Source organism: Lygodium microphyllum, chromosome 6 (genome assembly GCF_053477565.2).
Source record: "Lygodium microphyllum isolate KBCC chromosome 6, Lygodium_microphyllum_v1.1.10, whole genome shotgun sequence".
NCBI classification, from domain to species: domain Eukaryota; kingdom Viridiplantae; phylum Streptophyta; class Polypodiopsida; order Schizaeales; family Lygodiaceae; genus Lygodium; species Lygodium microphyllum.
In genome coordinates, this window is record NC_141140.1 from 82760990 (window position 1) to 82779661 (window position 18672).

The window sequence follows — 18672 nt, forward strand, 5'->3', positions numbered from 1 at the left end:
CCCACAATGTATAATTATTCCTTAGAGCGAGTAGGAAAAGACGATGTAGCAGGTCCTAACCTTTACTATTTATCTAACCTAAGAAAATTATCTTGGAAGCAAGAGACATGCTCATATTGGTTTCATATTTCTCTCTCTTTCATATAACAAGTATGCTAGATTGGCGGACATGTGAGGTAGTTTAGTTGTGCTTTCTTTGGTTTCTTTCTTCTTCTACATGACAGTTCCTTGCTTTCTTATTGAGATTCTCTCCCATAGGTCAACACATTCTCAACACCTCACAATCCCCTCCCACATCCAGAACTTTGAATCTAAGAAAATGTCATCAGTTGTAGCCATGCACAAACACTAGCATCGTGTGATGGGCCAGTCCATGGTACTCCCTCTCCAAAAAATAGTGATATTTAGGCATTGTGATAGCAAGTCCCACTAACCTACACACTATAGGAACACCTATGATTTTAAAGAATTCTAATCACATACTAGAGTCACAACTCAAGGAAATTTGCAAGCATTGGACCTTCACATACTGACCTAGGTTTGTGGCTCTCATCCATAATGCAAAGATTGAATCATACAAGTAGCATCTTTTATTAGGGAGATCTATTGTGCAAAGAAAACATGGAGGTTTTGAATGTTGTGAACATGAAGAGTAACTTATTTAAGCATGTTTTATTCCATTAAAGTCCTACCTTGTGTTGGGTAAGATGAAACAAATTATGTGCACAAATTAACTCATTATTGTATTGCTTGGTTTTGAGTTGCTTACAATTGTATATGCAAAAAATGGAATAGAATATTCTTTTCTATTGATTGTACTAGAATATATTAATGATGCAATAGTTTACCAACTATGCTTAAGCATAACAACAGGTCATCAGTCACAATACTCATAAAAGCACCAAAATTCACTCAAATCTCCTCACCGTGCATTATCTTGCACAATCCATTGCAAAAACATTGGTATTAGATAATAATCAACATACACCAAACTCTAAAGAACAAAGATGAACAGCAAAACAAGAGTTCAAAGCTTTCCCAAACCCCCAAATTAGTCTTAGCTACCAAGAACTTATCTAGATATACCTCGAATATGCCATATCCATAGGTATAACAACCTAATCTATGGTTAGATAATGTCAACAGGTTCTCCATGCCTTGAAATGATGTGCCTAAGTGGACATAACCACCCTCTTACAATCATCCATATTCATCATGATGTCATCTAATCCTTTTTGGTGAAAGCTACTTAGTCATCTTAGTCATTGTATGAGGAGATGAAACATGTCCCTTAGTCATATCAAAATACAGTTGAGTACAAGACAACAAAAAAAAAAAACATTTTCTCCCAAAGGGGAAAGATCTAATGTGTGTGATGCCATAGTCTATGAAGTGACCCTTAGGTTAAGTAGGATAAGATCATGTAGATGGTTGTACCCTTCTATTTATCTATATAAGGACGTGGTTGTAGATGCAAGAGACATGCTCATCTTGGCTTCTCTTTTTTCTCTTCTTCCTACAATAGATACTTGTAACAATGTATAAAGTAAGAGGATTCATTTTATTTATGATATTATCCTAGCATAATTAATTATAAGATGACCCTTGAAAACATTATTATACACAAGCTTTTTCAATACTACACACCTTGAGGTTGAAGTTCAATTCAATATTTCTCAAATGTTTATATATATGTTGATATTTTGCTAAAGTAGATTGAAGTTCAACTCACTGTCTATCAAATGTTTATATATATGTCGATATCTCACTGAACTAGGTTGTCAAAATTTAACAATAATTAGGAATTCTATACTATGGATCACAAGAACATTGAAAATGAATAATAGTAAAGGGGCCTCACTACAATGGATGAGGGTAGTTACGATTCAAAATTCAAGTGCGCGTCTTTAAAAAAGAATAACACTAGTATATGAATCAATATACTCACCAGTATGTGCACTTGTATTATGAAAATATTAGCATGCATATTTCCATTCCAATGCCAATTAAAATATTTTGACTACAAGGCATTAAGAGTATAGGGACGAAAAATAGAAACATCTTCATTTGGTATCTCCATGTATCACTATACATGTCAATAAAAGCATCACTATAATTGTTGCCATATAGTGATGAGAGGAAGAAAAAAAGGAGGAGAAAGACCCCAAAGGAGACCACAACGGAGACACCCTTGTTCAACTATTGAGGTAAACCTTTTCTTCTATTCTTTGTTCATTTTTCTTTATGCATTACACTTAAGAGAGAGAGGAAGAGAAAAAGAGAGGGGAAAGGAGATGGAGATGGAGAGAGAAAGAGGATTATAAAAGTAATAAAAAGGCGAGAAGGGGAGGTAAACCATTTCTTTTCTTCTTTCCTTGCTTTATGTGCATTGTAAGGAGATGGAGATGGAGAGAGAAAGAGAGAGCAAGAGGTTTATAAAAGTAATGAAAAGGGGAGAGGTGGAATTAAACCATTTCTTTTCTTTTTTCATTTTTTTCATTGTGCATTGTACTTGTGAGATAAAGGGAAAGAGAAAATTGAGAGAGAGAGAGAGTGAGAGAGAGAGAGAGAGAGAGAGAGATTTTTGAGATTAGGTAAATTAAAGAGGGGAAGGAAGAGGGTATAAGAGAGAGGGAAGAAGAGGGAGATGGAATGGGAGAGGATACCAAAAAAATTTAATTTTTTTAAATTTCAAAGAGGGAATAGGGGAAGAAAATAAAAGACAAATGAGAGATAAAGAGAGAGAGGGAGATAAAGAGAGAGGGAAAATAAAATGGAGATGAAGAGAAAAAATATTATTATTTAATTAAAAAAGAGAAGAGGAAGATAATGAAAGGCAAAGGAGAGAGAAAGAGAGAGGAAAAAGGAGATGGATATGCATGGATGGAGAGAAAGAGAGAAAAAATGAGATGGAGATAGGAAGAGAGAGAGATATTAATTTTTTATTAATTAAAAAGAGAAGAGGAGAAGAGAATGAAAGGCGGAGAAGAACAAAGAGAGAGAGGAAAGGAGATGGAGATGGATAGAGAAATTTAAAGAGAGACAAAGAGAGAGGGGGGTTTGAAAGGAGAGAGAGAGAGGAGGAGGAGGAGGAGAGGGAAATGGAAGAGAATGAAAGGTGAGGGAGTGAGAAAAATAAAATATTTTTTTAAAGAAAGAGAGATGGATAGTAGAAATAGGGAATAGAGAGACAGAAAGAGAGAGAGAGAGAGAGAGAGAGAGAGAGAGAGACAGAAAGAGAGAGAGAGAGAGAGAGAGAGAGAGAGAGAGATTTCAATAAGGACATCCACACACACACACACATGCTTGTTTTTTTACTTTTGAGAACACAAGCACAAAAACTAGTATATCCTTATCTTAAGATGATAGCTTGGTTTTTGTTGCAAATTTCAAATGAAATTTCAACATACCAATTATCTGTATCATCTACAAGTAAAAAATATACCATAGTGGAGACCTTCTGAGGCATAGGTAAAAATGAAATTGGAAAATACTCAATGCATGGTTAGCAAAAGATTTGAGAAAAGAAGTTTTTGTTGGTTTTTGAGATTAAAATTAGATTATAGATTTTATTCTTAGTTTAGAATGGATGAACTAATCATTTAAATTATCTATTGTTCATACTACAACAAAAATAACTAATAACGATGACCGTGATGCTGGAGATGGAATGATATATCTCAATCAGCGTGTTCCATGTCCTTGCACTCAAACTAAGTTTGCAATTTGTCAAAAATATTATTTTTCCATAAACCATATGTGACACTATGGTGAGTCTTGGCTAGATATCATTGATTAAGAAATCTTAGACTTCGAGTTAGAAGGGAGTAAAGCATGTATTAATTGTGCTTTATAGTCAAACTTTAATTGAAATATTATTCAATAATATTATTCATCTATGAAAATCTTCATAGGGAGATGTTGGTACATTGCAAGAAATGGATGCTTTGTGCCCAATAAAAAGAGTTTAGAAGTATACCATAGAAGAAGTACTCAAGCAGATAAACCCCTCTAGAAGGTGTTTCATTTAGTGTGCCTTCCAGTTGAGAAGCGATTAGGGTCCAACTTGATCTTCCTGAGATGTTGGAGCTTGAGATGGAAGTAATGATCATTAAGAGAGTTTTGAGGTCTCCAAAATGCCTTTTAGGATGTAGAGAGAGAGTACTCTAGACCAATAAGAGCAAAGCCTTCATAACAAAAGCTTCAAATCTTGATTTTATAAATAGACATGGATATAATACTAATAAAAATTTTAATTATGAATATCTATTTGTATCATCTTGTAATTTTGATTATGATATCCTTTACATTAATGATATAGGGTCTCGATCACTTTACATTTGTAATAACTCCGATTCCTAATTAAAACGTGTTCTTCGCATAAACCTCCTCTTAATAGGAGGTCATGAGGATAGTTAATTGGATAATGTCAAATTTTTTTAATTAATTATCCATCTCTTCTCCAACTGACTGTCATGCTGGAGGAGAAGGGAATAGCAAGAGCCATTAAGCTCCTTGTTGGAGCTCGCAAGGGGGGGAGGCCATGCATAATGGCGCGTGGAGAGAAGGAGGTTAACTCTCCCTCTCCCATATAAACCCCCTGTGGGGAATAAACGAAAAGGAGGAGACGGCCGAATCGCTGTCATGAGCTGGAGGGCCGTGTGACTGCTGTGAGGAGGGAGAGGCCGTGAGAATTCAGCTTGGTGTGGGAGATAGCTAGGAGGATGGCGGTCGTCACTGCCATTGAAAGGAGGAGGAAAGGCAGGGAGAAGGGAGCTGACCCCCTGCTCTGTTGGTCGAGAGTGTGAGGGGGAGAGGAGAATCACTGGTTTCCGCTCGTTAGCTCGCTCTACCACCACGTGGGAAGTACATACTGCCGCCAATAGTCGCTTCATCACCCCCCACGTGGCATCTCCACAAAGAAGCCCAGAAGCTTTGGAAGCTTCTTGGGAAGCTTCCAAAGCCTCAGGAAGCCCCCTTTCATATTACACCTCCCCCCCATTCCTTCTTGTGGGCTTCCCCCTAGCCCACGTTTGTGTGGGTTTGATAAACCCCCCCCCTAGGATCCAAAGCCCCTTCCCATGCCATCTTTCCTATTACCTTTACAAAGCAAGTTTTATGATCCCACCCCCTGGGATTTAACCCCTTCACAAGCGGCCCCTTACACTTCCTTTCCCCCAGTCTCACTTTGGAATTTAGGGCCTCGTATTCCACAAAGCGGTGTTTTTAAACTCCATTTTCTTGGATTTTCCTTTCCATACATCTCCCATAAAGCTCATAATAACCAGTTTTTTTTAAACCCATTTTCATAGCATCCCCACAAAGTTTTAAAAACCCGTTTCTTTTCATTGATTCTCCTCAAGTTCATTTTAACTACCGGATCAAAAACCATCTTTCCTATTACAACTCCCACAAGTCTTTAAGGCCTTCTAAAGCCAATTCACAAAGGGAGTTTCGTGTACGAAGGAGACGGACAAGATCATAACTCTGCGTCCAAGGTGAAAACGCCGAATTCGCAATGGCTCCTAAGAAAGCACAAGGTGCAACCACAGGAGGATCGTCTCCTAACATCCATGTGGACATTTCATCACAAGTCTAGGTTTTTCTTCCTAATTTTGATTTACGTCGTTATAATTCAATCGTGAGTGGATGATTTTTGGAGATAGGATGCATCTTTCGTTTTAAATACTTTGACTAATTTAAAAGTAATAGCTCACAATGGAAGAATTTGGTCATTAGTATTTTCAATAAAACAAACAAAATAAAGTGAGCATAAGATTCATATGCATTTCTAGCAAGTAGTTTTTATGCATTGCAATGAATTGAAATTAGATTAATGTCCATTTTTACAAAAGGGAATTATGATAGCACACTTTGATTAAGCATGGAAGAAATAAACTGCATATCACATTATTGAACATCTTTTTTGAAATGATTCTTAAATAGAGTTACTATAGCAACCGTAGGAAATTGCTAGGGCTGCATGAAGAAGATTTAACTCTAGGCAAGTGGCCTAAAAATTTAAATCAACGAAAGGGTGTGTAAGCTCAGCATACGACAAATTCATTCGAAAAAGAAATTAGAAAAGGCTACATGTTTAAACATAAAATCCTAAATCTTAGAAGCACGAATCTTATATGCATATTATAGGATGATCAATTGGAATTTTGCCTCTGCTTTGATCTTAACCCAAAAGGTTAGGGTTTGTAAATCAACTTATACATAGACAATGAATCATGTTCAAGACCAGACAAGTTAAACTAAGTTTAAACCTAAACACCTAAAACCGCGAAGTACTCGTTTAGGAAGGGTTAATTAACGTATCCCAAAGAGCTAACTAGGATTAACGCATTGAGAACATTACTTAGTCGCTCGTATTACCAAAGCTGAAACTCCTATACCCTAAAAGACTTACCTACATTCACGCAATGTAGGGACATTGGAACATACTTGCGAGAAGTGATCTAGGGTTTTTCCTAAGAATCTCTCGCTAAAAAGATGAATCTCGAAACCCTAGAACCGACAATGTCGGCCTAATGCAATTAGGAACGGATTGTTATATCTAATTATGATAGCGTAATTAGAAGACACCGTTGATGGGTAGAATAGTCCCATAGTTTGATGCGACACTTGTGCAACAAGTTGCAGAGTCGCATGATCTCGTGATTGGATCACAAGGGAACGGTCAATTCCCGGAATGAGATTGGCAGATTCTTACGCAAGTTTATCTTGCAAGAGGATGAATAATTGTCCTAATATAGTACCTTTCTTGGGTAAAGATAATTGCTTGGAAGCAAAAGACAATTGGAATATCATATGAACTTAAGATATTGATTAAGTCGGGTTAATAGGGTACAGCCCTAACCCAGGATATAGGGTTAACAAATAAACCCTTGGGGATCTTGCTAAGTCGCAATTGATCCCGGATCGAGTGCTAGACGCATTTGGAAAGAGGGATTCGCTCCTTAGCAGTTGGCCAAAAATAACGACCAATGGAATTGATTGTGCTTGTAACAGTTTTAAGAGCACTCTTTTGCTTTGTTTGCTCAAAGAATTAAAGGATGAAAAGATATCTAATGCTTCAGGTTGAAGGCTGAACGGAGGGGCAACTTCACTTACCCCCGACTACCTGCCTGACCCTAACCAAGGGGGTTGTTAACTGTGCCGAGAAGGTGGACCGAACCCGCTGCGAGAGGTCTCTCTGTTGAGTGCTACTTGGAGCACGAGGACGCTTGGGTGCCAGGGGGGCTCTGCCCATAAATCCCTCGCCTTTCGAGCCCTGCATAAGAGGCAGACGTGACTCGGGACTGGATCTTGAGGCCCGCATACTAGTCTACAGGCGGAATCTTGGATTAGTAATCCCCGTGGATTGCTGGATAGCCTTCGAGCAGATTATGGAGAAGCCTACGGGCTGGACTTTATGTATTTCAAAGATAAATATGATAACTAGTTGAAAAAGAACTTGTTTGACATTGCTTTTCTATGTCAAGTGCTATGATTATGTGAAGGAACTAGTGCTTAACGGGCTAATTAAGGAAGCTGATTGATACATGTCCAACTAAATGTGTTAGGTAATTAAATAACTAAAACAACTTGAGGAAAGTACGGTGGATGTGGCCGTAGGTCCGTCCTATGGATGGGTGGTCTCAGTTAGCTTTTCTCAATCAAGATGGACAGTAGGAAGATCATTCAAAGAACACGAACAGCAAGAGCGTTGACCTAGAGTCTAAGCTATAAATGATCCCGATTTACGCTGTTTTAGGGGAATGGAATGGGACTATGACTTATGGCAGAGAGGTTGAGCTTCGCATCCCTCTCGTTCTTTGAACCAAGTGCAGCGTGAATCCACTTCGAACCTGGCGTTTCTTCGTAAAGTAGTTCGCTCGGGTTTGATGCTAGTTGCCGTTAGGAAATGACCAATAGAGAAAACCCTAATTCAGGTCGTCCTAAGTGGGAATGGTTGGAATACTTCCGCTACATGGCAGACGCGAAAAGTCCTAGATCACAAACCCCGTAACATTCCATGGGAGTGCCGGGTGGAGCTTTCTAGACATCCTTTCCGATGGACTGCTAAGTCGTGTCCTGAAAATAACAGGTGGATACATTACAGTTGGTATCAAAGAAAACAACGAAGGATTTATTTTTATGAAATCTTAATAAGATGAAGTAAAGCAAATGTTGTTGTTCCAAACATTTTCTTACTTTCAATGCTGTCTTGCAGAATTATGAAGCATGGAATAGGTTCTTAGTGTTCAGTGTCATGTTTATGACAGCGATGCATTCCCCGAATTATCAACATAGAGTTGGGATGATGAACATCCTAGAGCGTATCTATAATCCATCACCTTTGTACATGGAACAAAGATGGATGGGTGCCTCAGGAATCAAGTGGTTGGAAGTCCTGAAAGTAGTAAAGCTGTTCATTTTTTGTGGAGGCTCACATAAACTCAACTTTACATATTCGAGGTCGGAGGAAGTGACCCATGTAATCCCCGTCGAACAGGATCAAGGTGTTGGGGCGCCATGAGAAGAATGGGTTCCAAAGGGAAGGATACCCTGATCTTCCAATGACTTACTGATTCCTGAAGATCCATGACCTGAAACCATACTATTATCCAGTTCCTGTAGATAAATGTAATACAACATTATTCTCCCCAAATTAAATGTAAATAGTTGGCTTATCATCCTAAGACATGTTGTATTCTGAAAGGGCTATGCCCATGTAAATACAATAAGACTTCTTTTTATCAAATGTCTGTTTGTTCGTGAGAATTAATAAGAAGTTAAGTGGTTAGATTGCTTGGTTGATAGGGCTGAAATGGAGATGAAATATAAAACGTAACGATTAACGAGTAATAATGTTAAGAAACCTTTATCCAGGCACAACCCCAGGTACAGGTTTCCAGTTCGCCTCCTACATCACGTACTGTTGTAATCCAGAAGAAGAAGTTTCTTCTCAAGCAGATTAAGCCACCAGAATTTGACGAGAGAGGCAGGTCCGTCTAAGTAGATGATGAAATTTGGATTGAATCCATGGAGGATTATTTTGAAGCAGCGGGTACTGCACCCGCCAATCAGGCTATGCTCACCAAGCTGAAGCTCACTGGTGAAGCCAGGCTTTGGTGGAAGCAATGGTGTAGAGATCAAGGGATCGCAGAAGGATCCGTTACCTGGGAGAAGCTGAAGAAAGCCGTGCAGGGAAGATACTTACCATCTGTGTATCGCATGCAGAAAATGAATGAGTTCTACAAGCTAAAACAGCTGGGACTCACTCTTGACGTATACTATTCTAAATTCGTCTCACTTCTTAAGTATGCGCCACAGATGAACATGACACAGCAGGTGTCAAAATTTTGTGGTAGTTTAAATCCGCCAGTGAATACCCATCTCGAATCTATGCACCCATCGAATCTACAGGACACACTCATTCGAGCTGCCCCTATAATTCAAGAGGTATAGGCTAGACCAAGAGGTAACAAAACTTGGTCTTATAATGACCCAAACAGAGGAACATTTAGGCCTCAAATGAAGAGAGTTCAAGGTCAAAGTCAAGGACAAAGAAAGAAAGCAAGGACTAACAATGTCAACAACTTTGTTCCTACTCAAAGCAAGGACTAACAATGTCAACAACTTTGTTCCTACTCAAAGCAATGGCCGAAACCTCTGTTGTTTCCACTGCAACGAGCCCGGTCATTTCAAGATGCAATGTCCCAAGCTTGGAGGAGGACATCGCCAAGCACCTTTCCAAGGAACTGGTCATGGTCAGGGAGCCACTACCCGAGGCAGAGGAAGAACTACATGCGTTGCTAATAAGCAAATGTGCGAAGAAGAAAGGTCCGACCATGGAAGCAGAGTTTGAAAGGGCCACAGTCCATGCCGCTCTTCACAAGAAAGGCCCGAATTGCCAGTTCTCGGTGATTCAAACACCGTCGGACAATCAAGGGAAAGGTTTTAGGACCTTGATTGATTGTGGCAGTACACATTCCTTTATGTCACTAGCTTGTGCAAAAAGATTAGGAATAGCCACAGTAGATGCACCTATCTTACTTGTGGAATTGGCAAATGGTCGTGAGGTTACTTGTACCACGAAAACTGCTAAGGTGGAATTCTTTCTGGGAGAAAAGACGACTTCAGTCAAACTCAGAGTCATGAATTTAGGTATCCATGAGTGTCTACTCGGAATGGATTGGCTTAAACCTAATGAAGCCCACATTCATTATGGAAATGCCAAATTTCCTTCCGAAACTCTGAAGGGGAGTTAGTCACAACTCAAGGTGAGGCTAGAAAGCCAAAAATTCAATTGGCCAATGCATCTCAGATTATAAAGGGAGTCAGAAAATGACTACCTGTCTACTTAATTAAGCTCAACAAGTTAGATCAAAAGCAAGAGTCTAGTGAAGAACCATTTTGGCTAAAGGAATATGCGGACGTATTTCCTAAAGAGTTGATAGAACTTCCGCCTCAAAGAGAAGTGGATCATGAGATCAAGCTAGTACCAGGAGCTACGCCAATTGCAAAGAGACCTTATAGAATGTCCATCCCAAAAGCAATTGAGCTGAAGGAACAACTCAAGCAACTACTATATTAAGTTCACCATGGGAAGCTCCAGTACTGTTCTAAAAAAAGAAAGATGGAACACTTCGACTATGTATTGATTACAGAGGATTAAATCAATCAACTATCAAGAACAAGTACCCTATTCCTAGAATAGATGAGCTTCTTGATCGTCTTGAGGACCTCAGATCTGGTTACTATCAGATAAGGATCAAGGAAGAAGATATCCCAACGACGGCCTTCAACACAAGATATGGGCACTTTGAGTTCCTAGTTATGTCATTCGGGCTTACGAATGCACTTGCCACCTTCAACAGGTTAATGCAAGATATCTTTAGGCCATATCTTGATGACTTTGTACTCATCTTCTTCAATGACACTCTAGTCTATTCCAAACAGGAAGAAGATCATGAGACCCAACTTCGGACCTTGAGACAATGAGGTCACATAAGCTATATGCTAAGATGAAGAAATGTGCATTCTTCAAACGTCAGATTGAATATCTGGGATTCATCATATCAGCGGAAGGAATCTCAGTGGACCCAGCCAATGTCAGAGATGTGCTAGAATGGCCAATACCAACAACTATCAAAGAAATACATAGTTTTCTTGGATTGATAGGATGGTATAGGGTCTTCATCAAAAACTATGATTTGATTGCAGCACCTCTGACAGACTTACTGAAGAAGCAAACATCCATTGCATGGTCAACTCTCAAACAAACTAGCTTCAACATATTGAAGCAAATTTTGGTATCAGCACCTATCCTAAAACTTCCAGACCTCAGTAAGGAGTTCGAGGTAGTAACTAATGCTAGCGCACTTGCCTTAGGATGTGTGCTCATGCAGGAAAGTCATCCTGTAGCATACTCTTCAAGGAAACTAAAGAGTCATGAGAAAAATTATGCCACCCATGATCTGGAATTGTTAGCTATCATCCATGCTCTAAAGCTTTGAAGACACTACCTGTTGGGTAACAAGTTTACACTAGTAACTGACCATAAGAGTCTCAAGTGGATCTTTACCCAGAACGAGCTCAACATGAGGCACCGCTGGTGGATTGAAGTGCTGGAAGAGTATGACTTTGAAATCAAGTACCGACCTAGAAAGGAGAATGTAGTTGCCGATGCACTCAGTCGCCAAGGCATTCCTTAATTCTCTAATCTTGCAAAATCCATCAACAGCTAGATCTTTAGCTACAAAGGTATCTATGCCAAACAATCCAATACTTGAGTTAGCTAGAGAGGAAGCATGCCATGATCTAGCATATCAGAAGATGCTAAGGGAGATCTCTATCAAAGACCAGGATCAAAAGCTACAAGTTAAGTACCATGAATTCTTTGTCAATAGTGGACTTGTCTACTATAGAACAAGGCTATGTACACCGGCGAGCCAGTCACTTAAGCAGAAGATATTGTGGAAAGCTCATGATTCCCCTTTCTCAGGACATCCTGGCTATGCCAAGACCCTCAATGCAGTTAGAAAGAGCTAGTATTGGGAGAGGCTTAAAGGTGACATTCTCAAATATGTCACTGAGTGTTTGTCTTGTCAAGGTATCAAATCTGAACATGTTAAGATGCTAGGGAAGTTACAACCACTTGACATTCCCCAAATGAAATCGGAATTCATCATTATGGAATTTGTTGTTGGCCTACCCCAAGTTCAGGGAGGATACAACTCCATCATGGTTGTGGTTGACATGCTGACTAAGGTTTCACACCTTATTCTAGTAAAGACGAACTATAAAGCCTCAGACATTGCAAGATTGTTTATCAAGGAGATATTCAAGCTACATGGGCTACCAAGAAGAATCGTTAGCGATCGTGATTCTCTCTTTACATCACACTTCTGGAGAGCCATCTTTGAAGCCATTGGGACTCAACTCTGTTTTAGCACAGCTTACCATCCCCAAACAGATGGCCAAACAGAGCGAGTCAATCAAGTCATCGAGGATAGGCTTAGGGCATACTGCTGTTGTGAACCAAAAAGGTGGATTCAATACTTACCTTTGGTTGAATTTGCCTACGATGCTTCTTACCAACAAAGCATTCAGATGACCCCTTTTCAAGCATTGTATGGTCATGACTGTCACAGTCCCCTAAACTTCTCAGATCCAACCTTAAGGGTTGAAGCTTCAAGGCAGATGTTGGAAGAGATGGATGACCAAATAAAGTCAATAAGATAGGACATCCAAGCCGCCAAGGATAGAAGAAAGCATACGTGGATTTGAAGCATCAAGATAGAATCTTCGAGGAAGGAGATATGGTACTCTTCATTCGCGTACATCCAAAGAAAAGTTCTCTATCCTTAGGAGATTGCAAAAAGCCAAGTCCAAGGTATTGTGGACCATACAAGATCCTTAAGTGCCTAGGACCTAATGCTTATAGATTGCAAATCCCTGAGAACCTAAAGGTTCATAATGTATTCCATATCATCCTATTGAAGAAGTATATACCTAATCCTAACCATGTACTTGATGACCAACAAATTGTAATGCCTAGTCAAGGAGTCCTTGAACTAAGGCCGGATAGGATCTTAGATGTTAGAGAGAGACAACTAAGATCTAGAACCTTGAGAGAATGCCTCGTCCAGTGGAAAGATTAACCCGAGGAGGATGCTACTTGGATAGATGAAAGCACTCTCAACCATCACTATCCCCAGTTTATCTCGAGATGAGGACATCTCGATTCCTCCAAGGGGGAGAGAATGTAATAACTGTGATTCCTAATTAAAACCTGTTCTTCACATAAACCTCCTCTTAATAGGAGGTCATGAGGATCGTTAATTGGATAATGGAAATTTTTTTAAATTAATTGTCCCTCTCTTCTCCAGCCGACTGTCGTGCTAGAGGAGAAGGGAATAGCAAGAGCCACTAATCTCCTTGCTGGAGCTCACAAGGGGGGGAGACCATGCGTAATGGCACATGGAGGGAAGGAGGTTACCTCTCCCTCTCCCATATAACCCCCCTGTGGGGAATAAACGAAGAGGAGGAGACGGACGAATCACTGTCGTGAGCTGGAGGGCCGTGTGATTGCTGTGAGGAGGGAGAGGCTGTGAGAATTCAGCTTGGTGTGGGAGATAGTTAGGAGGATGGCGGTTGTCGCTGTCAAGATTGTGGAAGAGAAGGAAGGAGTCTCACTTGTAGCTTTCTTGCTTGCATAATAGGGGAATACACACAAAGGTGGAGGCTGAAAACAGTTTTCCTCTTCTTAGTTGTGTAAGCCAAAAATAACTCTAGTACAAAGAAATAGAAGAACCCTATATATGGGTCTTAAACCAAACTCAACTAACTAAGGTGGCATACTAACTGAGCCACGAACTAGAGTAGATAAGGATAGCTGTCATCTAGCTATTATTCATGGGCGGTGTACCAACCGCATCTGCAAAACTGACAAGTTGGTGACATAAATGCACAACGGTCACCTTGGCATATCACGAGTGGAGCTCGATATCTCAACACTCCCCCTCGAGCTCAATTCCAATTCCTGCACACCAAGCAGGTCTCTGAACTTGCGCAGTGTCTCTGCACCCAATGCCTTCGTAAATATGTCAGCTACCTGATCCTCTGTGTTGACATAAACTAGATCAATAAGACCTAGTAAAACCCTCTCCCGCACATAGTGATAATGCACCTCAATGTGCTTTGTTCTAGCATGATAGACTGGGTTATTTTCCAAGTGTATACTACTCATGTTATCACAATAAATGACAACTGACCCATCTGTAGACTAATGCATATCATAAAGTAGCTCATGCAACCAAGCTACCTCACATGCAGCCATTGCTGCGCCCCTATACTCAGCCTCTGTGCTCAACAGGGCAACTGTAGGCTGTTTCTTGCTCCTCCAAGTGCTTGCAGCACTCCCAAAAGAGAACACATATCCACTGGTAGATCGTCTATCAGAAATACTACGAGCCCAATCAGCACCAGTGTATCCATGCAACTGTATCTGAACCCCAATCTCATAAAGTAGTCCATACTACAATGTGGACTTCACATACCTGAGTATGCGTCTAGCCGCATCCAAATGCAGTTTCCTTGGAGCCTGCATAAACTGACTTACCAATCCAACAACATAGCTCAAATCTGGCCTGGTAATAGTCATATAAATCAAACTTCCTACTATGCGTCTGTACATAGTAGGGTCTTCTAGAAGCTCACCTGCATCTGCGCTCAGCATCACATTCTGCTCCAAATGAACTGAAATAGGCTTACAGCCTGTCATCCCATATTTGGACAGCATGTCCAATCCATACTGCCTCTGCAAGAGCCATATCCCACTTGGTGATCTAATCACCTCAATGCCCAAGAAATAACGCAGCTCTCCCAAATCCTTCATCTCAAACTTCTGCTTCAATAGCATTTTCACATGAAGGATATCTTCATCACTGTCACCTGTCATAATCAATCATCAACATAAATGACAAGTAGCATAATACCTTTCTCTATTTTTCTCACATAAAGTGAGAAATCTGCCTTGGAAATTTGAAAGCCAATAGTGACAAGATATTGTCCTATCTTGTCAAACCATGCTCTAGGTGCTTGGTTCAAGCCATACAAGGCTTTCTTCAACCTGCAAACAAACTCAGGATGAACAGCATGCACATAACCTGGTGGCTGCTCCATATATACCTCTTCTTGCAAATCACCATGCAAGAAGGCATTCTTTATATCCATATGATGTAAAGACCGTCCCTTTGATGCAGCCATAGCAATGACTGCTCTTACAGTTGCCATCCTTGCAACGGGACTGAATGTTTCTTCATAATCAATGCCATATGTTTGTGCATACCCCTTGACTACTAATCTTGCCTTGTATCTATTCACAGAACCATCAGCATTGTGCTTCACCTTATAAACCCACTTACAACCAATTGCATTCTTATCTTTAGGCAAAGGTACCAATTCCCATGTAGCATTTGCTTCCAAAGCATCCATTTCTTCATCCATGTCTTTCTCCCATTTTTCTTTTCCCATGGCTTGCTCAAAAGAAGTGGGTTCTGGTTCCTGTATCACTTTGACTATATAGGCATAGTGAATGGCTGTAAATCCATCATATTTCAGCCTATCCACAGGATACCTAGCTCTGGTAGACCTGCGCAAAGTAGGCTCACTTCCAGATGCTCTCAAAACATCCCTGGTCTTCCTTACTCCAAGTGTAACAACAAAAGGAATACCCAACTCATCATCAATGCTCTGTTCTGAGCCATTGGATTCACCATCCACATAAGAGTGACCTGCATTCACATCAAATATGGGCTGATCTACCTTCTCTTTTCCTTTTCGTGATACCTGTATACCACTATCTACATTGCTTTGAGAAGATTCTCCTGATCTCAATCTGCCTGTCCATGGCCAAGAATGTGAACCACTGCTAGAGGACGCTCCAGGTCCACTAATATCTTGTGACTAATGCTGTGAATTCTGTGCAACATTACCATTTTGTGCATCTACATTATCAATCACATTTATTGGTTTATACCAGCTACTCATCTCATCAAAAACAACATCTCTACTCACTGTAAACTTACGAGTAGAAGGGTTATAGCATCTATACCCTTTTTGCTGTAGAGAATAACCAATAAAGATGTACTTCTCAGCTTTTGGATCCAACTTGGATCTCAACTCATCTGGTAGCCGACACTCAACACTTCAACTTCCAAGTTCTCTGACTTTACAAGTTAGCACAATAAGAGTTTGCTCTAATTGACAAGCTTCACATACCTTATGCATTTCTACAACCTTGAATTTAGGCAATCCTGCAAAAATATTTTGGGCCTGCATTGATTTAAGTCGCTATACATTAACATGACCAATGCGTTTATGCCAGGTATCAATATCTGCAACTACACCGGTCCCATGTGCAAACATTGCTGCACTCAACTCAGACATGTCTGCATCCAACGTAAACATTCTGCCCTTCTTCTTTCCTTTTGCTATCAAGGGACCTTTATTTTTCATATCCTCAACAAAGCATCCATGAGGATTAAATCTAACCTGCAAGCCCTGCTCAACCATTTGACCAACAGAAACCAGGTTCTTGGTGATATTCGGGACATGAAATACATCCGACAGGTATTTCTTTTTTCCATCCTGCATAGACAAAGGAATTTTTCCAATCTGCACAATAGGATGTGCAGTATCATCACCAGTCTCCACAAATCCTAGTTTTTCCATTTTCCTTGTATCCTACATCCATTCTGCATGACCTGTCATGTGGTTTGATGCACCTGAGTCAACATACCACACATCGTTTCTTTCTTCTACACTTGTCACAGAATTGGCCATGTGTTGCACCATAAACAAATGCTCATTTCTGTCATCACCCTGTCTACTAGAAGATGCATAATTCCCTTGTTGCAATTTTCCATTCATGATGTTATTTTGCTTTTTATAGCAGTCTTTAGCCATATGACCCATTTTACCACAGTAGTAGCATTCAACATTGCTGTTTGCATTTTGGTATCTTTGCTATCCACCACGACCTCTTTGGCTTCCCCTGCCTTTAGAGTTACCACGTCCTCCTCCATAGGACTGGTTTTCTTGAGTTTGCTACATATTCTGATTTCTACCATGGCCTCCAGATCGGACTCCTCTACCTCTGCCTCTACCTCTTCCAGCATTTGAGTAGAAGACAGCTTCTTTTGAAGTTCCTCCTAAAGAAGATGCACCACCATTTCTCTGCTCCTCAGAAATTAGAAGAGCAATCAACTCCTCAAAATCAGGAAATCTTTCACGGATGGAAATGGATGTTCGAAACTGTGCATAATCCTTTCCTAGAACATTCAAGGTCACTGAGACTAAATCATCATCTTCCACTGACGACCCAATGGAAGCAAGTGCATCTGCAATCTTCTTCACATTCATGTGGTAGTCATTGATGCTCATACTTTCTCTTTGCACATTGTGCAACTCTTGCTTGAGCTGCATTTTCCTGGCTTGCGTATTTGTGCTATACATTTTTGACAAAGTATCCCATGCCTTCTTTGGCGTACTTGCATCTTGAATATGCACAATCATATAGTTTGAAATGTTGATAGACAGCCAGTACATAACTTTCCTGGCTCTCTCATGCCATGCTTTAAATGCCTGCATTTGCTGTTGATTGGAAACATCAGGAAGAACTGGTTCTTCTTCATTTCCTGCAACGAATTTCCAATATCCTTTTCCCATAAGAAAATTCGTCATTCTAAACTTCCATGCTTGGAAGTTGTTCTTGTCAAGCTTTTCAGTGATAATCTGTGAAAGAGAATCAGATGCCATTACAGAACACCACAAAAAATTCTGTCACTGTAAAGAACACAGCTTCAGCCTCACAAGGGCAAATTTGCAAAACTGACGAAAGTGGTATTTGACCACACAGTCACTTCCTAGTGACGATTTTGCATCAACGGGCAATAAGGATGATTCTGTAACTCCCAATGTCTCTGCGCATAGGCATACAATGCAATTTCTACAGTAACTTTTCACCGACCTGTAGAACAGTGTTCGCACAGCATAAAACAGGGCCTTTTCTGAGTGCGTGCAGAAAACTTCCGCCTCCAAAACAGGCCCCGAAATGGCCTCAAATCAAAAAAACAGAGCAACCGAGGGCTAAAGCCCATTACCGCAGCATATACTGCCCTCTTGCTACACCGCAAAGGGCGTCTCAATCTGAGACAATGCACTCTTGCACTTTCCGGCTGTGCAACCTGCAGAGACTTGCTCCCAAAACAGAAAAATGAAAGCAACACTTGTCCTCTTACTAGAACACCGCGAGATTGGTTTGCTTTCTTGAGCTCCTTACCACGAACAAGGCTCTGATACCATGTCAAGATTGTGGGGAGAAGGAAGGAGTCTCACTTGTAGCTTTCTTGCTTGCACAATGGGGGAATACACACAAAGATGGAGGCTGAAAACAATTTTCCTCTTTTTAGTTGTGTAAGCCAAAAAGAACTCTAGTACAAAGAAATAGAAGAACCCTATACATGGGTCTCAAACCAAACTCAACTAACTAAGGTGGCATACTAACTGAGCCACGAACTGGAGTAGATAAGGATAGCTGTCATCTAGCTATTATTCATGAGTGGTGTACCAACCGCATCTGCCAACTGACAAGTCGGTAACATAAATGCACAA